The 26,361-nt window shown below is 42.0% G+C and overlaps 1 protein-coding gene across 6 annotated transcripts in view; it reads left to right on the plus strand.

The window, feature by feature from the left end:
• LRRC3B (leucine rich repeat containing 3B) overlaps nt 1-26,361 on the plus strand; it is a 64,585-nt gene that overhangs the window by 16,722 nt on the left and 21,502 nt on the right. Inside the window, exon 1 of one of the 6 annotated variants that reach the window (XM_030550986.1) lies at nt 3,731-3,859. The exons of the other annotated variants lie outside the window; for them this stretch is intronic. The gene's annotated coding sequence lies outside the window, so the exon portion shown is untranslated. Of the gene's footprint in view, nt 1-3,730; nt 3,860-26,361 lie in introns of those variants that run through there. 6 annotated transcript variants of the gene reach the window in all.

A 26,361-nucleotide genomic window follows, 5' to 3' on the forward strand; every position in this document is an offset into this window, starting at 1 on the left:
GTTGGGTGGACTGTATCCTGGTCTTAATAACTGAATGAACTATGTTAATGAAGTATGGGTTCTCTGTCATATGGAAAGGAGAGTGTGTTGCATAAACACCCCAAGCAATTTTTTCATCAATTACCTCTTTTTGTAATCTGCTGGTTCTTGTCACAAACTTATCTATGGTTATTTCTGGATGATGGAGATATTTTTTTCTCTTTTTGCTACAGGTGATATACTGTGGCGATGTGACTGAAACACTATCATTGGCAGATAACTCTGAAACTATAGAAAATGATGGTGATCTTAAAGTTGGATAATCTTGGGATTCCTGTATGTTGAGGATGGATTCTCCTAAACAAAATAAGTCAATGCAGTTATTTAATTATTATTACCATACTGCTCATTTAGTATTACTCATTGCGTTCACTGACACTCAGTACTACTTTAAAGGTGAAATTGTAAAAGGAAGATCTGCCTCTTTCACCTATTTATTTTTTATCACAACTGCATCTAAAATGATAGTACCATAGAGTCACAACTATATTTTTTGCTCATACATGAGAATTCAAGAATAGTCCAGAAGGAAGACAGGCAGTCCTTAAGAAAGATGTGTGAAATAAAAAAGTTTACAAGCCTGAAGATCCTGCATGTTCTTTTCATCATCTTCAGTGCAGCTTCCTCCTGAGAAGGAACACTTCTAATGATGTTGTTTCATTCGGGCAACCAGGCCTTGCATTTCTTTGTTGCACTGTTTGCATTTTGCACGCGTGCCTGTCTTACCCACCAATAGAGGAACTTCATTAAAATATTCCAAACTGGATCTCTTTTACAGCTTGCTGCCATGAGAGGTTTTCCCTTCTAGTGAGAGAATGGTACCGTAGATCTCAAATCAATGAAGGCTACACTCAGAAAGACCTCAAGACTTCTGGAATATGATGCTTAAACAGTTTCACTTTTGTTACTAATATATGTCCCTCTCTTCTTACATTGATCTCCAGACTTCTTCTTGTCCAGATCTGTTCTGCTCCCAACATTTGCACTTTTAGAGAGAGGTAAGGGGTTGACTCTGTGTACACAAATTTGCAGAGGGACAATAGTGTTGAGATCTGTTATTTCTCACCTCTATTTATTTATTTATTTGCTGTTAATAAGTTTGCTATTAATAGGCATGTTATCTCTGGAGACACAAATCCACAGTTTGAGAACTGCAAAACTAAACATCTCTGGTATCTTCTAGACTTAGCACTGAGTCCCATTGAGTAGATAAAAAGATTAACCTAAATAATCTATACAGAAGCCCCTCGAACCCCATAAGATTGGGTCCCTAATCCATGAACGATTGGAACTCATTTACAAAGCTTTTCTTAAACATTACATGAATATATTGTCTCATACTATAGAATTAGAATTTATAATCCGTATTCCATAATGAGATCTTTGAGCTATAATGTATCTTAATTAAAACTATCTTTTAGATAATTTTTTCCTCAAAAAGCATCTTATCAAAAAAATCTGATTTAAATACAAAAAATCCATTTGTTTTATTAAAAAAAATTATTTGTCCATCCTGCATGTGACCATTCAATGTCCACAGTGAAGCAAAGTCCCAGAGTGCAGTTGGGCTTACTATGCTTTTAAGTAGCCACATTCTGGGGCTGTGAGTGAACAATAGCGATGTCCACATGAGACATTGCTCTGCGGCAGATTGGTATGCTGTAGATTCACACCCTGGCTTTCTGCACAATAACTTAAAAGCCCTGTATTAAATGGTGGTGTAGCTGTGTTGTTTCCAGCATATTAAAGAGACAAGGTGGGTGAGGTAATATCTCTTATTGAACTAACTTGGTGAGAGGGACAAGCTTTCAAGCTTACACAGAGCTCTTCCTCAGATCTAGGAAACACAGAGTGTCACAGTTAAACAATGCTATGCTAAATAATCTCTTCCATCTTGTATTTAACTGTGACACTCTGAGTACAGTTCCCAGACCTGAAGAAGTCTCTGGAAGCTTAAAAGCTTGTCTCTCTCCAACAGAAGTTGGTCCCCTTGTCTCTATCCAAGGATTTGTCTGCACTACGCACCTTTTAACGACACAGCTGTACCACTAAAGCCATGCCACTAAAAAGTGTAGCCGCTGTTTGTTGGCGGGAGAAAAAACTTCCACCCCCAATGAGCAGCAGAAGCTTTGTCCGCAGGAGAGTGCTTCTGCGGACAAAGCGCTGTTCACACCATTGCTTTTGTCAGCAAAACTTGTCATTCAGGGCTGTGTTTTTTTCCCACACCCCTGAACGACAAAAGATTTGTCATTCAGTTTCCAGTGTAGACAAAGCCTTAATCTAAACCCTGTATTAAGTATTTAAGGCCCAGTCCTTTGAGACACTTAGCACCCTGAGCTCCTCTTGAGTTCAATAGAAATTGGGAAATACTCATCACCTCCCACAGTGAGGCTCATGAACGACTATAAACGATTATTTGTTTGAATATCTTGTATCTTTGCAGGTTGTTGCTTTTTTCTCAGTGAGTTATATATTCATAAGTTTGAACAGATTAAAAATACGTTCAAAGAACCCAGCTCTGAGCCAAATTTGGATTCCTTCTCAGTTTTCATCCATTGTGATCCTATTAAGACAACAGTGCTTATGATGAAAAGCGATTAAGTGGAGCAAAGGCTGTAATGAGATGAAGCATACATTACTCAAGTATCCAGGATAAGTAATATTTATCTGTCTTTATTTTTGGAAAATGTGCAAAATTTGTTCCTTGTGTATTTTTTTTTCAGGTTGAATCAACTGAGAGTATGTGACTTTTTACAAGCACTTAATTGGGACTGTGAAGTGGGCAAATGAAATGTAGAAATTAGAAATGAATTATTTATTTTTCCAATTTGTTGCTGTAAATGCGGGAGAAAGGATATGAAAAGCTCTACTGACTAGGAAGTTTACTATGCTGTGATTATGGTTCCAATTATGGGTTATGTAAACGCTGGACTTTAGCTTTGTGCCATCCAGTTGTAAAAACAAACGAACAAAAAACTGCTCAGAGAGGTAGGTAGCTAGTAGCAAGTGGAAAGTTTTCATAAGCATATGGTCAGATCTAGAAGTATGGGAACTCTTACACACATTTACTCTGACCTTCAGTCCCAGAGATGAAAAAACTGCTTTAAACTATTCTACTCTGAAGTCTGTATGTAGAAGAATAAAAGAAGACATCTAATGCCTTAGTACAAAGAGAGTTCCTAAATTTTTAATTATTTTCCCCATATTCAAGGGATTTGCTAGTAAGAATAGAAACATCTACAGAATCAATTTTTATTTATATTAATATCTTATGGTCAGCATGTAGTCTGAAATAATTACAGTGAATATGCTCTTTTCTTCAAGCACTCAGAACTTGCATTCATTCCAGGATTTTTACTACACAATCCTGAAAAGATAATCCCTCAGTGTACTATGCTTCATTTTTTTGAATTTATCCAACAGTGTCTTTTGTGAGCTTCATTAGCAATTATTTTAGTGTAATAAGTTACCAGTTTGACAAAAGATGACACACATATTGAAGAATAATAAATTTAAACTTAATTTACTAGATAGTATTTTGTTACAATTATAGATATAAAATGATATTTTGTTGTAAAGTTTGACCTCAAAAGTTAAACATTATTTCCCTGACTCTTTCTTTATATAGAAAAGCAGCCTCTAACTCAAAGTTTTTGATAGAGGCTCATGGATTCAGCATACACCTCTGCCCCGATATAACACGACCCGATATAACATGAATTCGGATATAACGTGGTAAAGCAGCACTCCAGGAGGGCAGGGAAGCGCACCATATTGGATCAAAGCAAATTCAATCTAACACCATTTCAGCTATAATGCGGTAAGGTTTTTTTTAGCTCCCTAGGACAGCGTTATATCAGGGTAGAGGTGTATTTATTTTGTATTTAAATGTTTTAAGAGATTTTAATAAATTTAAGCTTTGACATATGTTATGTTTAAATTCAGATTTCATTTTAAGCAGATTTATTTTTAAAAAGAAAAATGTTTATTATTGAAATTAAGAAAATCAAAAAAATCCAGTTTTAAAATTTTTTTCAAATAAATCACTATTTTTTTTTATATGTATGTATGTATGTGACAAGGTCAGGCCAGATGGCTACAGGAGAGTGTTAGAAGGCAGATATATTAGTCCCAGATTAATTAGATCCCTTTTCCCTGGGTAAGGTAATGGGGCAGTTCTAGAACAAACAGGAACTTGCTAGAACCAGCTAAGGCAGGCAGGCTAATTAGGACACTTGGAGCCAATTAAGAAGAAACTGCTAGAATCAATTAGAACAGGCTGGCTAATCAGGGCACCTGAATTAAAAAGTACCTCATTTCAGTTTGTAGTGTGCATGCGAGGAGCTGGGAGCAAGAGGCACTAGGAGCTGAGAGTGAGAAGGCATATTGCTGGAAGACTGAGGAGTGCACGCATATTTCAGACACCAGGAGAAAGGTCCTATGGTGAGGATAAAGATGATGTTGGGAGGAGGCCATGGGGAAGTAGCCCAGGGAGTTGTAGTTGTCGCGCAGCTGTACCAGGAGGCATTCTAGACAGCTGCAGTCCACAGGGCCTTGGGCTGGAACCTGGAGTAGAGGGCAGGCTTGGGTTGCCCCCAAACCTCCCAACTTCTGATCAGACACAGGAGGAATTGACCTGGACTGTGGCTTCTACCAGAGGGGAAAGTCTCTAGGCTGTTTCCTGACCCACATGGTTAATCTCTGAGGTGAGCAAATTCTCCAATAAGCGCAGGACCCACCAAGGTAGGGGAGGAACTTTGTCACAATATATATAATGTAATATCACACACACACAGATATAGATATAGATATAGACAGATATGTCCATTCTGGGCCTGGCTATGAAGGAGTTCATCACTCCGCCTCATTTAAGCTCCCAGGTGACACTTTGAACCTATCCCATCCTTTGGGTCACATGGCTTTATAGACCTATGTGACACCTTTCACAAAACTTCATCTTGGAAGTCTATTGGCTTGGTTATGGACAGTTTACTTACCAAGCAAGCACAGTGTGGACAAACTGATCTCACTTCCCCTCATAGTTCTGTCAACTTTCTCCTGGTGAGAGAAAAAGGAGACTGTGGTGGGGAGAGGGCATTCATTCCTCACCCCGCACAAAAAGATTGATTAGAGCAGGGGTAGGCAACCTATGGCATGCATGGAAAATTGAACAAAATGGAGGGTTGGTGATCCTGATTGCTCCTAGGTGACCCAGGCAGTTCTGGTTCTTGAGCATTCTCCACATATCCTCATGTTTGTGCATCAATATTCACCTCTTACAGACATATTGACTCAGATCAGACATTTCAGTCCAGCATTCTTCCATTTAACAGTTTGGTATTTGAATGTGACCTGGAAGAGTCATGCTCAGAGCTACTACAATCCATCATTAGCAGTAGTAGGAAAGATTGTACGAGGAAATGCAAAATGGAAAGGATTTTCTACCTTGTGCCAGCATCTTTGAATAAACTCAGAGGAGTGCCATTGATCCCTACTGTTGGGACTACCTCCTCTTTCTAAAAACATCGGGACTATCAACTCCTTGTGTGTGCACTTGCCAGCTGTTAGCGCCTTTCCGCCTATGTTGGACGGCCACTTGATCTTTGCCCATCGTATTGCAGTATGGATTCTGAAGGGACTTGTCAGTACCTTTCATTTGATACTAAAAGCTACCCCAATTTGCGACCTAAAGCTAGTGTTGTCGGTATTAATGAAGGCTCAGTTTGAACTGTTAACCTCATGTTCCTTTGCCCAAGGTTACCTTTCTTGATGCTATCCTCTCAGCCAGAAGAGTAGGAGAGCTGGAGGCCCTTATTGCTGATCTGCCTGATAGTGTCTTCCATAAGGACAACGTTCCCCTGAGCTTATACCCCAAATTCATCTCCAAAGTAATTTTAGAATTTAATCCTGAACCAGGTCATCCCCTTCCCTGTCTTCTATTCAAAGCTGCACGCCATCAAAAAAGCGCAAGAAATTATTCTCTGGATGTCCATCAAGCCTTGGCATTCTACCTGCAGAGAACAAAACCTTTTAGGGAATCTCCTAAATTGTCTCCTTTGCAGAACAAATAAGAGGGAAAGTGATCTCCTCACAGAGACTTTCCAGATGGATTTTGGGCTGCATCCTGCTTTCTTATGAGTTAATGGTGACCCCCCCCCCCATAAGGTGTGAGGGCCCACTTGACCAGAAACTAGGCTGCGTCAGTAGCTTTGCTTCAAGATGTATCTCTTCTGGTGATATGTAGAGCAGCAGTATGGGGCTCTGTTCCCACTTTTTCAAAATGTTATGTCCTGGTACAAGCTTCTACAGCAGACACGTTCTTTGGCAGTTCTGCAGTAGGTGATACAGTAGGGTTCCTTGCACCATCCTCCTCAATGAATTCTGCTTTGTCATCTCAAATGGAGTACACATAGGGGTCATTACTCAAAGAAGAAAGAGAGGTTATCTATCTTTAAGATGTGTGGTCCCTGTCTATAATCCGCTACTCACCCTCCTTCCCCTCTGCTGCAAAGCATATCCTCGGGCTGTTTGTGGTAGAAAGGCAACTGGGGAAGGGTGTGGTTCACACTGTCTCTTTATGCACTCGGTTTTGAGCCCAAGAAGGAGAAGCGCACAGGTGCAGACCAAAATACATTGATAGAAAAAAAAATGATTTCAGGCTCATGGAGTGCACGTGCACCACTCGAGTGAATTGTAGATAGGAATCACACACCTTGACAAACTCCATTTACTGTATAGGTAAATAACGTTTCTTTTGTGAAGATTAAGTAGTTAGCATTTGTAAAGTGCTACATAAATCCTAAAATTACCCTGAAATGTACTGAACCATTCAGTGGTTGAAGCACTAGTAGACATCTATTTATTTGGACAGCTGTCCCATAGAAAACTTTGTAAAGCACTTGCAACAATGCTTGGATCCCAACAAAAGAAATAGGAATCCACTTCTCTAGCAGGAGACCAGGTGAAATTTAAAGATCATACATATACACATTTTACATGAAGTATGCCATTTAAGTTTTCTCCATCTACCTAAGCAGTTTGGGTGTGCTCAGCAATATTTGCATATCTCAATTTGAGGTGTATCATAAAGAACCATCTCAGTGCTCTGCCTCAAAATTCTTAAGCCAGCCATGTGCATAGAGGAATGATCATTGGTGTAGATTGGATCGATGGCAGAAATGAGAGGATGCTGGAGATTCACTAGACACTCTCAGAAAAGAAAGGGAAGGAACTGAGACAAGAGTGGGAGAGATTGAAAGGAAGGAAGATTGAAATGCCAAGTAAAAGGGGGAAATAACTGGCCATAAGAGGGATTTGATGGATGAAGAGAGATCCTTAAAATCCAAAAGGAATCGACGAGAGAAGGACAAGAAGAATATTAAGTTTTAAGGAGGAGATTATATATTTAATTGCATCCAACAAGAAACTCAAAAACAAATCCTTTTTCCTAAAATTTAGGAATCCCTTATTTGAAAGAGCTTATAGGTAAGTGGGTGGGATATCTTTCTCTAAAATGACATAAACTATACCCTGGCAGCTGAAAAGCTTTTTACCATGTGATCCTGAAAATTTTAAATCATATATAGAAAAAGAACTATTAGAATAGAAGAAAATAAAATTTACGTTCTTAATGACAGGAATATTATTATTAAATTAATACATTTGTGTCTACTTGAATTTGTCAGTTTGTCATTAACAAACTTTGTTCCAGGGGAAGTGTGACATCTTGTTCCAAATGAAGTGAATTTTCAAAAGGCTGAAGAAGCAGGCAAAATATAAGGCAAAAAAGAGATGTCAAAGAAGAGAGTTTGCAGAGGAAGTAATTGACAGTACCCTCTAGACTGTAAAAATTACCTGCAGACTGCCCTAGATTTCAAGCTTTTTTGATAACACTGTGCATTTGTAGGTGGCTAAATCTGTTTTCCATTTTCTGTCTGTCAAGAGAATAAATTTATTGAGAGTTGTAAAACTAATCATATCATTTTACATAGCACTGATTTCCAAGAGAACAGGAACATAAACCTGCATTGTTATATCATTGTGTGCTTGGTGGTAGATCAGTCATTAACTCACAAGAAAGTATACAAGAGGGTATTATTGATTTACTGATAGTAATTCTGATATGTTCTACTTTTGCACTTTGAGATTTTTTTTTTTTTTTTTTTTGGTTACATAATACAGATACTGTGAAAAGAGGAGAATTTACAGCTAATAGGGTGTACTGATTTAAATCACCAATTTGAATCACAATATGAATCGGGAAGAAGGTCACCTTGATTTAAGTTACCTATTTTAATCCTGTTTTCCATTTGTACTTTTTAGTTTATTTTCCTAAAGAAAGGTTGAGTCTCATTGATTGCTATCCCTTAAAACATGTTGATTTGCAACTAAATACAGCCTTTTTACTAAAATTGAAACTTTTTTGCTTACCAAGAAGATACTGTATATATGCATGTTTATTTAAGCTTAACATACTTATTCAGATTCTTAATTTTTACATTTTTATTAAGTTAGAAAATGGTGATTTTCAAATTTCTTGTTTAATAGATGACTAATTTTTTACTCAGAATTTGTGTCAAGCTGCATTTGGATGTAAATTGGAATCCAATTAAAATGTACAAAAATAGCACTTTTCAGATAGTTTTATTTAATTTATAAACAATCTTAAATGTGCTGGTTACATAAGGAGAAAACCCTGAGTCTATCAAAACATGCATTTAAAACTAAATTTTTTTTTAAACAAAGGAAGTACTTTCTGTAGTTAATTAATTGAACTGGTTGTATCTGGACATCATGTCCGTCAAGATTTATGAACTAGTAGAGCTCATTTCCTTAGCCTTGTTTTTATTAATAGATTGGAAGAGGAAAACTAACTTTCCTGCTTCTTAACTTTGAATGAACTTGTCATTAAATTGATCTAATTGAATAAACTGAAATGAAGAAATATTCTCTTGGCACCCACCGAAGAGGCTACTGCTGTCAAAAGCAGGTTTAGCACTTTTCACAAATTCTAGCTGTGCATGCTTTGTCTGTGACTTCACCAGTTGTGTGGTTTGACTTTCCTTAAAACTTTAGCAGCAAAAATGTACTGGTAGAATATTTTTTTAAAATTAATTTAAATGAGCTGGATAGATTATAATAAGTTGAGACCTAGATGTGGGTTGTCATAATTTCAAATTTGATTTTAAATAAATTTGTTATAAAAGAAAAATGTATTTAAAGACAAAAAATCCAAATTTTATTTTTTAAAAATCATTGATTTTTTATCCACTCTGGCGAATATGCTTTGTGATCCTAGATATCTATTCTATTGTATTGTAGAATTGGAAATGTCCTTACAAGGCAATTTATTCAAGTATGTAAGTGGTCACAAGGGCTGGACAATTAGTAATTGTTGCTAAGTGTTGTGAAAACTTATGAAATCTGTACTAACAATATTACAATCTGGTCTGGAAGCAGCTGTATTAAATGAAGTAGACATCAGAAATCTGGAGGCAGTAGAGATGAGAGTTCTTTGAAAGATGGCAGGTATAAAGTGAAATTAATTCAAGACCAATGAAGTTTGGAGAGTAGAAAATGAAATCAGGGAACAGGGTTGGCTATAATCAAAAAGAGGACAATGATGAAGACATTCCCGAAGACAGACAGATATGATGGCATGCCAGAGAAGATAATGCAAAGATAACCAACATCAGTCCGAGAAATAGGCCAGGAATTGTTCACAAGAACATGACCAGGCCGGGCTTAATGGAGGAGCAAGCCATGGACAGGAATGAATGGTAACCTTGTATTGTTCCCCGTGTCTTTAAAGATCCTTTGGTATAAAAAGAAGAAAGACGCTTACTGTTGCAGGTTCTTCACTTCTGATCTAGTGAACTGTAGGTATTCCGAAATGCCAAATTAAAGCCTGCCATGTGCTCTGTACTGAAGATGGTTAGTAGTAGTTTGGTAGAATTTAACTGTGTGGGGCAGGGATGATAGAAGTCTCTGTATGATAAATGTGCTGTGATCATAAGTTAGCAGAAAACCAGGGCATGGATCCAGTGTTCCACAATTCTCTGGTGGTGCTCTCAGAGTATCATAAAAGGGTGTGAACAAGGAGAAACGTGCTATATACTGGTGTGAAGAATATGGGAGATATCTGTATTAATTTTCTGAAGGGTCTCTATCTCTGGGGTTTGGTTGTTCTGTTGTTGGCTGACAAGTAACAAAAATCTAAACCAGTCTTAACTTTGGTCTTCAGAATATCCAGTCTAAAAAGGGATTCCACTTTGAGAAAATTACAGGTGTGGACCTGTCACTTGGAAACGGTGCCCATTGGGGGGGAGAGTGATTGGGTTGAAGGTACAGCTAACTTTGGAATTGTAACAAACTGATAAAGTCAAATGAGTTATTTCTTCATGGGAAAAGTAAGAGGTCAGAGGAAAGGTGTGGCATTTGTGTGTAAAGTAAAGGATTTTGGGATGGGTGGTGTGGTTGGGAGGGATAGCTCAGTGGTTTGAGCATTGGCCTGCTAAGCACTGGGTTGTGAGCTCAACCCTTGAGGGGGCCACTTAGGGAACTAGGGCAAAAAAAAAATCTGTCTGGGGATTGGTCCTGCTTTGAGCAGGAGGTTGGACTAGATGCTCTCCTAAGGCTTTTTCCAACCCTGATATTCTATGGTTTGTTAGATGTTGAAGGGACAGACGAATTTGTTGTGGCAGTGAGGAGTCTGAGTGCATTTGGTTATGTAAGGTTTGTATATTTAGGGAATGTATTGATGGTGTTCTGTTGATTTATTTAGTAATCGTGCTTGTGGGATTTACATTTTAAGCAGCTTTAACTCCTAAGCAAATTAATAAAGATTCATGCTTTAGGGGAGGAGAGGTAAATTATAAATAGCTGTGAAACCAGCATGCACTGTCTCTTCTGAAATTGTCCATTCTACTCCTCCATGTGTCATTGAAATATTGAGCTGAATTATCTAAATCTACCAACAGTGACCAAAATAAGAACCTGTTGGTCTAAGTTTTGCATGGTGTGGCAAGGCACCTTCTTGGTCTCATCAGCCTCTGCTGCTTTTAGCCTTGGTGAGACAGACTTGGGTAAAACAGTCCCTCTTGGTTGCACAGGGGTAGTCTGTTCCTTCTCTCCACTAGTGCTTTGGCCTTCTTTTTTTCCCTTATGGGAGGGAATGCATCCTCCCCTCCTGGTGAGACTTGCTGTCTCACTGCTCCAAACCTATTGGCAGCATGACTCCTCCTCTCTCTCTCTCCCTCCTCTCCCAACAGGGGAAGGTTTAAAAAGGTCTCAGGCAGCCCTTAGTTGGAAGAGCTGATCCTAATTGACTTCAGGTAACTCCCTTTCAGCTGATCCTAATTGATTCTCTTGTAACCGTAACCCCTTCTCAGCTGAACCTGATTGACCTGTAGTTACCCCTCCTCAGTTGATAGGGAGGAGGACCTTTTAACCTTCTGGGACTGTTTCCCCCCCCCACATCCCCAGCAGCTGTCTATCCTGAGATTATCACAACAGTTACATTGATAAATCTGGAGTAATAAACTGAAATAATGGAAGTACTCAATATTTAGACCACTGAAATTAAAGCAGAATTTGAGCCTTTTTCTGTCAGTGTGGTTAGTCAGAAATAGTCTGGTGTCATTAGTTATCATAATAGATTCTGTTACTACTTTCAATCAAAGAACAATAATTTTTTCTTACCTTCAGAATTGGAGAGGATATTTGAGTTATTTTCCTTCTTTAGTTTTTCTCTTTTGTGGAAAAATTTTACAGATGTTAATAGGGATGAAATTTATTGAATTCCATAAAAATTACACCTCTACTCTGATATAACACGGTCCTTGGGAGCCAAAAAATCTCACCGCCTTATAGGTGAGACCGCGTTATATCGGGTTTGGTCCAGTGCAGCGTACTGGCAAGAGCCCCAGGTCCTTTAAATCACCACTGGAGCTCTGGCAGTGGGGCTCGGGTGGTGATTTAAAGGGCCCAGGGCTCCCCGCTGCTTTACCATGTTATATCCGAATTCGTGTTATATCGGGTCGCGTTCTATTAGAGTAGAGGTGTACTTACTAAACTGAATACAGAATGATGCATTCTTTCTATAGAATTTGTAAACCAGCCTATAGCAGGTAATAGAGAATTATATTCCTGCTATAGAATTCTATTGGCTCGTTTAAGAAAGGTTATCCCTTTTATTCCGTAGGGCTTTTCTGTAAGTGCCTCTCCTCCTGACCTCCGCACACTGGAGTCCCTTTAAACTGCTTAATTCTAGGCTAGATAGCTATGTTTGAGTTACCTTCCTAGATGCTTTCTCAGAGGTGTAATTTTATGAACTGGGTTTTCATTCATTACTGTGCTTACCTCCATCTGAATTTACAATGTGGCCTATTATTCAACTTGCAGACTGATGACTCATCCTTTTTTGCTTCACTGAATTGTTGTAGATAATTCTATCTGTACTTTACCAAAGCTTTAATATGTAGCTAATAAGAAATGTTTACAACATTCAATGTAGTTCTTGTAATCCCACAAAGAGGTTTGTCTTGCTTTAAAAATTGTGTTATTGAAACAAAATAAACTATATAGACTTTTGATTCACTTTAATCTCTTCTACTGTACATACTCTGGAATTCAGTGTATGGGAAGGAGCTTAAGGGGCAGATGTGCCCCTTCGCTTGCTGTATGCATGGGGAAGGGTGACAGTGTATGTGGAACTGGAGTGGGGAACTCAGAAGATAGCCCTAGTTGCAGTGCAGTCCAAAGCATGCTACCCCATAACTTGTGCAAGTCACTCTGAAGGAAGACCTCTTGGTTCAGTTTCCATCCACAGTTTGGGAGGGGTAGAAACCAAGGAGCTGCTTCTCGTTGTTACATTTCCAACAGGAGTTAATGCCCATTTTCTATACATCTTCTGCCCTCATTAGAAGTAAAAGGTAAACTGACGAGGTGTGGGTGGAGAGCTTCCCTGCACGGCTGTTCATGGAGGTGTAATACCGGCAGGAAGGGTAAGGTTAAGAAGCACCAGAGAGGGCTTTGCTGCTCCCTGCATCATTTTCCTGGGATTTTGCTTGCTTTTCCTGTGGCTTCTGGGACTCTGCAGAATTTCCTGGGCAGAATCTCTCCATCCTCAAGTGAAAAGCCATTTGCTGCAACCACTGAGCATATCTGCAGGTGCTGTGGTCACACTCCTTCACAAACCACAGACATCCATTTCTGGAGCTGTGGTACCCTCTCCCTTCAGCATACAGGAGATTACAGGTGGCTTGCATTGCCACAGCCCTCCCCTGGGGAAACCTTTCTTCATCTTGTGTCCAGTCTTGGGTATAGAAGCTGAAGGAAATCAAGGTCTGAATCTACTGTAGATTTTAAAAAGGAATATTTTATAATCCTGTAACCAAAATAAAAATGATATAAATATGTGACTTGGAAAAATGTTTTATTTTTGCTACCAACATGTTTCTCTCTGTGTTACTTACTAGTCAGGCTTTTAGTTAGGTTTTGTAACCATGAAGTTATAGGATTGTTGTGTAGCTATGATATTCTACTGAAAAAGTTTTGTTGACCTATGGTGCCTGTCATAAAAGCAGAGTGTGGACTAATTCTGTTTATCAGCTTGTGCATACTGTATGTGGGAGTGTAAAGAAAGAAGTTGTCACTATTGAATTTCAGGAGGAATCTGTATAGGAAAAATGTTCAGAATATTTGGAAAGGAAAAAAATGGAAAGTGCACAAATTGAACATGAGGCATAACATTCAAGTTTCTGTACAAGTGACTGAGAAGCAGCCAAGTGTTCTTTGGAAAACTGAAATATTAAAATGTGTACATACAGAATAATAGTGTCATACCATGCTGCAAGTTGGCAGGGCTAACTATTAAAAAACCTCCAGCATGTTTAATCTTATTATATAATACCACTGAAATTTGATTGTACTAGTTGCATACAATGAATGAATATTCTGATGAAAGACACAAATATGTTGTCTGATTCTACTCAGGCTCTTGCAGTTGAGATATATTTTAAAATATTAGTTAAAAACAACATAAATAAGAAAGCAAAATGCAGTCCTGTTGTCTGAATGAAAGTTTCTCATGGAGTGACCCTTCTGCATTAAAGTCTGCTTTAATGTTAAATAAAAATCTTTAGAAAGACAAAGTGGAGAAAAATGTCTTCAAAGACAGCAAACTGCCTAACAAATAGAGTAGGCCTTCTACTTGTCATTCTAAAGGGAAGTGATTTTTCACTTCATTACTTTTCTTTACCAAAAATTGAATCTCATTTATTTTATAAAGTCATGCATGGATAAACCATGTTAAGTAATGTTTTTGCAAATTGCTAGCTAAACTCTTGAATTTTTTATGCATGGACTTATGGGCTAAAAAATGCCTCCTATAGAAGTATTTTAGCTGGAACTTAATTGAAGGGTCAAAATAATTCATATTACTTGTTCCATTTTTAAATCAATTATATTTCCTTTGCTTTCCCTCTCATTTTTTATTTAATAGTATAAACATTTTTTCTTTTTTTGTAATATTGTTAGTAACCAGGTTTTTTTATTGTTTTAAGTGAAATAAAGAAATGTTTATATGACAGAAGAAGTAAGCATATGGGTTAAGTGAAAGAAACTAAGAGAAATAGAATAGGGTCAATTAAAGAAACAAATACATTACATCCAGAAAAACAGTTTGTGGACAGACTCAATTCATTTAGCTTGGTTAAGAAGACTGACCAGAAATTAATTATTATAATGTCAATTTCTAAATGGTAGTGATAAGTAGTATTTCACAGCCCTGGAAGGGAAGATGCTGTGAAAATTGGAAGAATTTTATTATGTATTTTTCTTGAAGGATGACTTTAACTTACTAAATACGTATAGTGACTATTGAAGAGCAAACATACAAATGAAACATGAAAAAACATGTCTGCTCTTGTGCATGGGGGGAGCTCCTTATGGAGCATCTATATTGTCTTCTTCAAATCTCTCCTCTCCTTACGACTCACCTCCGCTGTGTTGCTTCCAAAGCACACAACAGTGGCTGGGTAATGGATGAGATGAGACTGCTGCTTATTACATCAAACATAGTTGGCTTAATTGTTACCTTGTCATACACCCTTCCTGTCATAAACAGATAGCTAAGGGTTAATGTCTCTTCCACCTGAAGCACCTGACCAGAGGACCAATCAGGAAACCGGATTTTTTCAACTCTGGGTGGAGGGAAGTTTGTGTCTGAGTCTTTGTTTTCTGTCTGCCTGCTTTCTCTGAGCTTTGGAGAAGTAGTTCTGTTTTCTAATCTTCTGTTTCTAAGTGTAAGGACAAAGAGATCAGATAGTAAGTTATATGGTTTCTTTTCTTTGGTATTTGCATGAATATAAGTGCTGGAGTGCTTTGATTTGTATTCTTTTTGAATAAGGCTGTTTATTCAATATTCTTTTAAGCAATTGACCCTGTATTGTGTCACCTTAATACAGAGAGACCATTTGTATGTATTTTTCTTTCTTTTTATATAAAGCTTTCTTTTAAGACCTGTTGAAGTTTTCTTTACTGGGAAATTTCAGGAAAATTGAATCTGTACTCACCAGGGAATTGGTGGGAGGAAGAGATCGGGGAAATCTGTGTGTGTTGGATTTGCTAGCCTGATTTTGCATTCCCTCTGGGGGAATAGGAAAGTACTTTTTGTTTCCAGGACTGGGAACGGAGAGGGGGAGTCACTCTGTTTGGATTCACAGAGCTTGTGTCTGTGTATCTCTCCAGGAGCACCTGGAGGGGGGAAGGGAAAAAGGATTATTTCCCTTTGTTGTGAGACTCAAGGGATTTGGGTCTTGGGGTCCCCAGGGAAGGTTTTTCAGGGGGACCAGAGTGCCCCAAAACACTCTAATTTTTTGGGTGGTGGCAGCAAGTACCAGGTCCAAGCTGGTAACTAAGCTTGGAGGTTTTCATGCTAACCCCCATATTTCGGATGCTAAGGTCCAAATCCTTTCCTCAGGAATCAGGAGAGAAGCCACATCCACAGGAACAGGCCTAGAACAAGCAGTGTCTGGCTGGCAGGAAGTGCTGTGGGGCCAGGTGCTAAGAAAGCTCAGAGGGAGACCAGCAGAGCTGAGGGGAAGAGAGACAGAGAAGCAATGAGTACAGAGGGCAAGTGTACAGGGGGTTCTGGTCTGGCTATTGTGGGGAACTTCCCTGATTTATACATGACCCTGGTGCAACTGGCCAGAGAAAGGATCTGAGTCCCCACCCCCTTAGCAGAGGCCTGTCTGACCCCAAGAGATATTTTGGTGAGATATTTAAAGATAGTTAGGTGCCTTAAAGATTCAGATAAGCACCTACTGGGATTTTTAAAAGTCCTAGGTACCTAACTCCCATTGATTGCCATGGGAGTTAGGTGCCTATGCACTCCTGAAAATTGCAGTAGGTACCTAACTGCATCATTAGGTGCCTAGAATCTGTCCTTATATGTTTGTACAACATACAGCACAATGGGGCCTGATTGGGGCCTCAGTGCTACTGCAGTGCAAATAATAACCTTAATAATAATATCCCCCAGACCAAACCCGTATCAAGCTTATCTCAGCCAAAGGTGGCTGAGGAACAATGAGCCCTAAATATCTTGGTAAACGTTTTCAAACTTGGTGTCTAAAGTATGGCACCTAAATCTAACTACATGACCTTATTTCTAGGGGTGCTTAGCATCCATGGCTCTTTAACTTTAGGAACCCAGCACTGGATGTAGTTTTCAGGCTCTCGTTTTGTTGTCTAGTAATGTAAAAACCATTAAACAATTCTGTATCATCAGAAATTTCTGTTTCCTTTCTAGACAAAATGTAAAGTTTAAAGATACCTGTTTTGCGATTAGCTGTAAAATTGGGTTGAATTGCATTGGTTTGTACACAGAGATAATCCTCCATGCATGTAACTGCAGAAGGGGATGGTCAGCCACTTCCATACACCGTCCCCACCCTAATCCAAATAATCTGAACCTGTAGAGTGCAAGAAGAATGGAGTAGCGGGTAATTTGCATTGTCTCCTTAGCAGCCTGTGGCTGAATTAACCTTCCTGCATAGACTATTCCATGTTGGGGATTCCAGAAGCTGCCATGTGCAGCAAGAGTTCTAACATGGCTCCATCTGAGCTATGCTGGAAGATAGGGAGAGAAAACCATTGTGAACCCTTGAACTATACAATGCATAATACCTCCGACAAATCCCAGAGCTCTGGATGGCTCTCAGGGACCAGCAGGTTTGGGATGGGCAGAACCCTTGCTTCTTCATAAGGAGACAAAACCTGACAGAAGAATTTAAAGGAAACTCCATGAGTTTTTATCCATCTTGGTCTCCTCTTTTTTTTCTCTTCTGTGATGGGTTTTCTGTAGGAGGGCATGAATGTTCTGTTTTCTACAGCAATGTTATTGGGGCGGCTCTAGCTTTTTTGCCACACCAAGCATGGCAGTCAGGCAGCCTTCAGTGGCGTGCCTGCGGGAGGTCCCCGGTCCCATGGCTTCAGTGTACCTGCCGCCAAATCCGCTGAACTGGCGGACCTCCCACAGGCATGCCACCGAAGGCTGCCTGACTGCTGCCCTCGCAGGGACCGGCAGGGCACCCTCTGCGGCTTGCCGCCCCAGGCACGCACTTGGAGCACTGGTGCCTGGAGCTGCCGCTGAGTGTTATAAACAAGCAGGAGTAAAACAGCAAACTTGAAAATGGAAATGAATATTTGGACTCTTGTTATTTTTAAGGTTTTGTTTAATTTAAGCCTTTAAAAATAATACACTTCAAGGAAAAGGTCGAGGTTGGGACTTTCAAAAGTTCTCCGTAATGGCCTAACTCAGCTCCCACTGAAATCAATGGCAGTTTTAGAACTGACTTCAGTCAGAGCAGACTTAGGCGAATGCTACTCTTCGTGGACCCCGACTCTCTTTCATTTGGACACAACAAGTACAAATGAAAGCTGTAATCTTTTAGGCACATCTAAGTAGCCATTTTGTTGCAGAATGATTTTCAAACATATATGGCCTAACATTTTCCAAACAAGATGCCTTAAATTAGGCACCTAGATCCATATTTATTAGGCACCAAAATAAGAGTTTGGTGCTCAGCACTTTTGAAAACCAGACCAATTCTATTTAGCTGCTTAAATATGGATTTGTTTGCTCAACCTGTTTTTGAAAAATGTGGCCATAATTACATATTAGTGATTCTTATCCAAATAGTCATTGTAATTTTTAAAATAATCTAGGTCTTTAAATAGTTTCCTGATGCTTTTTGATACCTGTTTATGAGGGGTTGTTTGTTATTGCTTGGCCAAATCCACAAGTCCTTACTTAATTTTTAGGTAAAACTTTCATTGACATACATGAATAAAGAGTTCCAGGCTTTGTCCCAACTGATTAAGTTTATATTTTAAAACCCATTTCATTAGTGTATTTTGAGTAGTGTTATGAGTGGTGAAGTCTTAATATTCTTTAGTAATGTAATAGTTTTTCAGGGAGCAGTTTTGTGGTAACCGGTCTTTCTTATATTTAGTCTTAATCACATTTGGCCAGTTATCTCTCTGGGACAATATGCTGAAGTTTGCAGACAAGTTGCCAGAGGATGTCAGACAGGAATTCCAGGTCGTGTTAGAGGAGAGCAAGTTAGGGGCTCTAGATCTCTGCAGTCATCTATAGATGGGGTAAAATTAGCATCCAGAGCCATGACATCTGCAGTATCTAGATGCAGATGTTCACATCTTTCAGTCAGAGGTCCAGGAGATGGTCCAGGATTTCCCTTTCAGAGGTCCTACCCTCTTCTCTCAGAAAATGGATGAGATGTTCTACAATCTCAACAATTTGAAAGCCATGTTGAAATTGTTGGGAATTTACACACCTTTTCCCTAAAAGAAGGCAATTCTGCCTTCGGTCTCTACAGAGATAACTGTTTTTCTCAACTAATCATACTGACCAATCTAGGAAACGAGAGAAAAACCACAGAAGAAGGTTCTTCAAAACAGTTGATAAATCCCAAGCAGTCACCCTGGCCTCCATCATCCCCTCCTTAGATCCTGGTGACTGGTATGCTGTATGCAACTTAAAGGATGCAAATATCTGTGTGGCTATCCATCAAAGCCCTTGGAGATTCCTAAGATTTCTGTCAATAACACCCATTATCAGTCTGCGGTCCTATCCTGAGGCTTGTCTGCTGCCCTGTTAGTATTTACAAAATGCTTCAAGACATTCGTGTTTGATTAAGGCTAGTTTCATTTCCATTTAGAAATACCAACTTTTTTTCTTTAGATGACTGCTACACCTACCAGTTCGCAACTGTTGTCAAATTCCTTCTGTTTTAGCCTACCAAACATTTTAAGGACCACTCCTCACAAAGCTGCTAAATTATAATCAGGGTAGATATTTTGCTGAATAAGAATTGAAGAACAAAATTGTAGTGAGTGTCAATCCCATAGATATTCAAATACGTGTTAGTAGGATAATGTGGAGTAAGTTAAAACTATATACAGTGAAGGACAGACTATTATTTTAATAATAGTCAGTAGCCACTAGGTTTAACTACCATTTCAGTATGTTTCTATTGGAAGAAACTGAAGACTCTTTTTCAACACTCCAAGCGTGTTAACACATGGGAGGATTATGAGATTACAACTTTATCTGGCACATGGTGTTACATACAGGTTGTCTCCATTGCTAGTATATTCCACAGCAAAAGAACGGATGTTGCCTGTGGCTACTGTTGCCCACTTACCTCCTATTTTATCATTTACAGTCTGGAAAAAAAGCAGCCTGAGAACAGGCCATAACTCCTACACCATAAAACCGACTTGCTTTGGACAAATGTAATCAAATGCAAAATGCACTTCAGAGGCCGGGCGGGGGGGCCTGCTCCAGGTCTTACACGGCACCAAAGGACCCCTTGCCACCGAAGTGCCGCCGAAGTCCCGGAGCAGACACTCTTCCCCCCCCCCCCCCGGCTGCCAAAATGCCCCCAAGGACCCAGAGCAGACCCCCCTCCTGCCTCCAGGTGAGTTTTTAAAAAAAATTATAAGACTCCTAAGGTGCGGGGCCCAATTCTGGGGAGTCGGGCGAATGGGCTTAAAGCCGGCCCTGCCTGTGGCACACAACAGTGTAGTCTTCCACGAACTGAAATGCTTTAGTCTAAACCAGGGGTTCCCAAACTTGTTTCGTGGCTTGTTCAGCGTAAGCCCCTGGCAGGCCACAAGATACTTTGTTTACCTGTGTATCAGCAGTTCACTGGTCCTGGCCAATGGGAACTGCAGGGAGTGGTGACATGGCCTGCGCCGCTTCATGCAGCTCCCATTGGCTGGGAGCGGTGAACTGCAGCCACTGGGAGTTGCCAACGCCTATACCTGCAGACACTCAGGTAAACAAAGCATCTCGCAGCCCACCAGGGGCTTACCCTGAAAAAGCTGCTAACCAAGTTTAGGAACCCCTGGTCTAAACCAATGCAGTTTAATACAGGGGTGTGGCAGGGCGCTGCTAGGAAAGCCCCTAATCTACTTCTGCCATCCAGCCCCCAATCAGGGGAAATGGACTGGAGCTGGATAAATAGCCAGTGGTTGCCTGGGAACTGCCCACAGCTGCCAGCCTCATTAGCAGGAGCTAAAAGGCTGAGAGGAAGTGGAAGAAGTGGGGAGGGTAAAGACCAGGAGGGGAAGGCTAGGCTAGGCTCGGCTCGGCTCAGGGAGGAAGGAGCCTACTAGTCTGTTGCTGGTCAGGCCATGCCGTGTAAATAGCGGGAAACTGATGATGGGAAATGGACACAAAGATCACGGGAGTTGCACTAGCTGGGAGCATCCCTGAGTCTTTAAGGAGTGGGGCCAAGGGGCCAAATCCAACAGGGTGCAGCGTGAAACCCATTACAAGGGGGAACTGGGTAAAATTAAATGTTCTGTATTATACAGGCCATCAGACTAGACAATCTAATGGTCCCCCCGGCCTTAAAATCTAGTAATCTGTGAAGCACTGCTAGCACGAAGTGATATTAAAGCCATCTTGTCTGGTGACTGGTAGATTCTCACTTCATTAGGAAAGCCTCAGGTGAAACAGAGCAACAGCACTATTGCAGCTCTATCCTTCATTTTGGCCACCTGTGCAGAAAGCAGGGCTGGGGAAAGGGGAACATGGTCTGTGCTCCAGTGATCTTCAGCTGCAGCAATCACTTCTTGGTGCCATTGGTAGCTGCAGTTTTACAGCAACCTTCAGAGCTAGAAGTGAGTGTGGGGGTCAGATGTGCATCCTCTCATTTCTAACCCTGCAAGGCTATCAGGTATTCAACTTTAAAGCCGTGACATATTAAGATAAAGAAAAAACTGCTACTGGCCCAGGGTTGAATCTTGCTGGCCCTCGCACTCTGAGATAATTTCAGAGGAAAAAGAATCATTTCTTTGGCATGTTGATTTTAAAAAAATAGTAGCTATTTGAAGCTGCTCAGGAGATTGGAATGGTAGGGTAAATCCATGGGAGATGGTGTGAACAGAGGTATATAACAAATTGTACAGATGTGTGATACCTTTTCTTATCACAAGCATGTGCAAATTATGGTGTGTGTGTGTGTGTGTGTGAGAGAGAGAAGATGGATGCTTTTTGTTCTCTTAATTGCTCATTCCATGACAGTGGAAGTAACTTCAGAACAGTGAACAGAGAAACATCGGCAATACCAATCTGCTCAAGTTTACTTGGCACAGTATCTTCTAAGGTTTTCATTTAACACATTGTGTTGTCTTTTTATTTTGGAAGGTCATTAGAATGTCATCTTAAAATTGCTGAATTGCTTATTGATCTCATAATCTGTGCTCATGGTTACTTTTTTAAATCCACATGATTTTATATTGCTTTCAAGAATTTTAAAGGCAAAAATAATTTTTTTTAAAATGGAAATTTGAGGGCTCTGATTATCTAGAAACCAAGCCTTTAAGTAAATTTTAAGGGTATCATTTGGAAATTTTCTAATTCTCCAGTTTAATTTCTTGCTATTATTTACTGGTTGATTCTAGTCTGATATGCCTTTTGGTTCTTTGAGACCCTCATCATACAGCTAACATAGCCTTCAATGTAGGGCTATGTTGCTGCCTGCTATTGTCTTGTTCTGAGGGTATGTCTACACTACGGATAATTCCGATTTTACATAAACCGGTTTTGTAAAACAGATTATATAAAGTCGAGTGCACGTGGCCACACTAAGCACATTATTTCGGTGGTGTGCGTCCATGTACCGAGGCTAGCGTCGATTTCTGGAGCGTTGCACTGTGGGTAGCTATCCTGTAGCCAGGGCCGGCTTTAGGCCAATGCAGCCAATTCCCTGGAATCAGGCCCCATGCCTAAGAGGGCCCCGCGCCTTAGGCGCCTTTTAAATTTTTTTTTTACTTACCCCGGCTGCAGTCTGCTCCGGGGTCTTCCATGGCCCCGCTCCCCTGACCAAAGCGCCGGCGGGAGCGTGGCTGCCCCACAGCCCGGCTCTCCCAGCTGGAGCCCACGCCTTAGCGCGGCAAGCCCCGCAGTACCGCAGTCCCTGCTGGAGCCCTGGCTGGAGCGGGGCAAGCCCCGCCACCCCGGCTGGAGCCCCAGCCAGAGTGGGGCAAGCTGCCCTGCAGCCCCGCTCTCCCGGCTGGAGCCCCAGCCAGAGCGGGGCAAGCCGACCCGCAACCCTGCTCTCCTGGCTGGAGCCCCAGCCAGAGCGGGGCAAGCCGACCCGCAACCCTGCTCTCCCGGACTGGAGCCCCAGCCAGAGCAGGGCAAGCCGCCCCGCAACCCCACTGGAGCCCCAGCCAGAGTGGGGCAAGCTGCCCTGCAGCCCTGCTCTCCCAGCTGGAGCCCTGGTCGGAGCGGGGCAAACCGCCCTGCAGCTCCGCTCTCCCGGCTGGCACTCTGGGCCCTTTAAATAGCCCCCAAAGCCCTGGGATAGTGGGGGGCTCTGGGGGTTATTTAAAGGGCTGGGGCTCCAGCTGCCTCTGCCACTCCATCCTTTAAATAGCCACCGGAGCCGCCCCCCGCCCCCATATATTCTCCAGGGCTCCCACGGCTATTTAAAAGGTCCGGGGGGAGGGTAGAAGCAGGGGAGCCCCAGGCCCTTTAAATAATCCGCAGAGCCCTGGGATAGCGGAAGCCTTGGGGGCTATTTAAAGGGCGGGAGCTCCAGCTGCCTCTGCTGCACCCCCTGCCCTGCCTGCACCAGCCCTGCCCCCCCTGCCTGCAGCCAGCTCTGCACCCCATGCCCACAGCCAGCCCCTGCCAAACCCCCTGCCCTGTCTCCAGCCAACCCCTGCCACACACCTCTGTGGCCCTGCTCAAAGCCAGCCAGCCCCACACACAGCCCTGCCTGCACCAACCCTGCACGCCCTGCCCGCACCCACTGCCCTGTCTCCAGCCAATCCCTGCTGCACTCCCCTGCCTGAAGTCAGCCAGTTCCGCACTCCTCTGTCTCCAGCCCTCTCAACCCCTGCTGCACCCCTCTGCGGCCCTGCCTGAAGCCAGCCCACCCCACACCCCCCTGTCTCCAGCCAGCCCTGCACCCCTTGCCCTTCCTGCAGCCAGACCCTACCTCCAGTCAGCCCCTGCCCTGCCTCCAACCAGCCCCATGTCCACTGCTGCCCTGCAGTTCCCAGGGCAGTAACCCTGCACACCTGCTTCAATGAGAGGGGCAGGGAGCAGCTAGGACCCACACATGCACACCCGCAGGGAGTGGCAGGGACCCACACATGTGAAATGGCGGTCATTAATAAGCAATCAACAGCATATATGATGCAATATACATAATATATAATTGTATTATTTATATAGTTATGGAAAGTAAATAATACATGGAAGAAATAAAAGGCTTTTTCTTTTTTAAACTTTTTTTTTTTTTAGTCATCCCAGCCAGGGCCCCGCCGAAAATGTTCGAATTGGGCCCTGCACTTCCTAAAGCCGGCCCTGCCTGTAGCTATCCCATAGTTCCCACAGTCTCTCCCGCCCATTGGAATTCTGGATTGAGATCCCAATGCAAAAACAGTGTCACGGGTGAGTCTGGGTAAATGTCATCACTCAATCCTTCATCCGTGACAGCAATGGCAGACAATCATTTTGTGCCCTTTTGCCCTGGATTGCCCTGGCAGATGCCATAGCATGGCAAACGTGGAGCCCATTTAGCCTTTTGTCACTGTCACCGTATGTCTACTGGATGCCGCTGACAGACGCGGTACTGCAGTGCTACACAGCAGCATTCATTTGCCTTTGCGAGGTTGCAGAGACGGTTACCAGTATAGCACCATCTGCAATTGGAAATTGGCAATGATGTTTATCAATCCATTTTGCACCATTTGCAATTGGAAATTGGCGATGACGGTTATCAGTCCTTTTGTACCGTCTGCTCCTGTGATGGGTGCTCCTGGATGGCCTCGCTGAGGTTGGCCGGGGGGTCATGGACAAAAATGGGAATGACTCCCCAGGTCTCTCGCTTCTTTATGCTTTGTCTAAAAAATAGAGTCAGTCCTGCCTAGAATATGAGGCAAGTGTACTAGAGAACCAGAGAGCACAGCCGCTCCGGGTCAGAGCCCCAGAGATCCCGCAGAAATGATGATGCCATTCTAGGGGGTGCCCCTGCAACAACCCCACCCGTTGCTTCCCTCCTTCCCCAATCCTCCAGGGCTACTGTGGCAGTGTCCCCCCCATTTGTGTGATGAAGTAATAACGCAGGAATAAGAAACACTGACTTTTTAATGAGATAAAATGAGGGGGAGGCAGCCTCCCGCTGCTGTGATAGTCCGGTCAGTACAGATTCTTCATTAGACATGAAAGGGGTGGGGGCTGATGGAGCTCAGCCCCCAGTTGTTATGATGAGGATGGTTTTCAATCCTTTTGCCCTGTCGGCCGGGAATGACCAGGAGTCATTCCCATTGTTGCCCAGGCGCCCCCAGCCAACCTCACCGAAGCCAGCCAGGAGCACTCATGGGATGATGATGGTTTTCCACCATTTTGTACCATCTGCCATCGGGAAGGGAAGGGAAGGGGATGCTGCTGTTTAGCGCCGCAGCACCGCGTCTACCAGCAATATGCAGTAGACATACGGTGACATTGAAAAAAGGCGAGACACTTTTTTTTCCCCCTTTTCTTTCATGGGGGGAAGGGGGTAAATTGACGAGATAAATCCTGAACCACCTGGGACAATGTTTTTGACCCTTCAGGCATTGAGAGCTTAGCCAAGAATGCAAATGCTTTTCGGAGACTGTGGGATAGCTGGAGTCCTCAGTCCCCCCTCCCTCCCTCCCTCCCTCCATGAGCGTCCATTTGATTCTTTGGCTTTCCGTTACGCTTGTCACGCAGCACTGTGTGGAGTCCCTGCTGTGGCCTCTCTCTGGAGATTTTTTTCAAATGCTTTGGCATTTTGTCTTCTGTAACGGAGCTCAGATAGAACAGATTTGTCTCCCCATAAAGCAATCAGATCCAGTATCTCCCGTACAGTCCATGCTGATCAGCGCTCCACGCTGGGTAAACCAGAAATGAAATTAAAAAGTTCGCGGGGCTTTTCCTATCTACTTGGCCAGTGCATCCGAGTTCAGATGGCTTTCCAGAGCGGTCACAATGGTGCAGGGATACCGCCCGGAGGCCAATACCGTCAAATTGCGGCCACACTCACCCTAATCTGACATGGCAATACTGATTTCAGCGCTACTCCCCTCGTCTGGGAGGAGTACAGAAATCGGTTTTAAGATCCCTTTAAATTGATATAAAGGGCTTCGTTGTGTGGATGGGTGCAGCATTAAATCAGTTTAACGCTGCTAAATTTGGTATAAACACGTAGTGTAGACCAGGCCTGAAGTGCTGCCCCCTTTTATACTTGTAGAATTGGCAACGGCTTCTCTTTCTTTCATATTTCTTCAGATTGGCAGAAGATCATACACAGGGACTGCCAAGGGAATTTATTCATTTTTTAATATTTGGTTTATGGCCTGATCTTCTTCCTGGGTGTAATCCCCGTGTTTGTTTAGTTACAGTTTCTGCTCTCCTGGTTTCTTTACTTCTAGATTCCTTATTTCAAAGATTATCATTATATACCTTGAGTTTGTTCATTCTTTTCTATGCTTTAGCCTTCTTTTAATTAACATAATGATCTGACTATGATATAGGATCAGATCAGAAGGGGGGGAAGTACAAAGATGGCTTTAAGCCACCTTTTTGGCCCTTCCTCTTCATCCAAATCTGTGAGGGGATTGGTGTTGAGGTGCAATTAGCCTAGAGGCTATGTCAGCTCTGCACATGGGAGCGAGCCACCCAGCCCGAGGAGACAGACTTGCGTTAGTGTGCTCAAATAGCAATGTGGATGTGCTGTGGCGGAGACTAGC

This window comes from Gopherus evgoodei, chromosome 2, assembly GCF_007399415.2.
Source record: "Gopherus evgoodei ecotype Sinaloan lineage chromosome 2, rGopEvg1_v1.p, whole genome shotgun sequence".
NCBI classification, from domain to species: domain Eukaryota; kingdom Metazoa; phylum Chordata; order Testudines; family Testudinidae; genus Gopherus; species Gopherus evgoodei.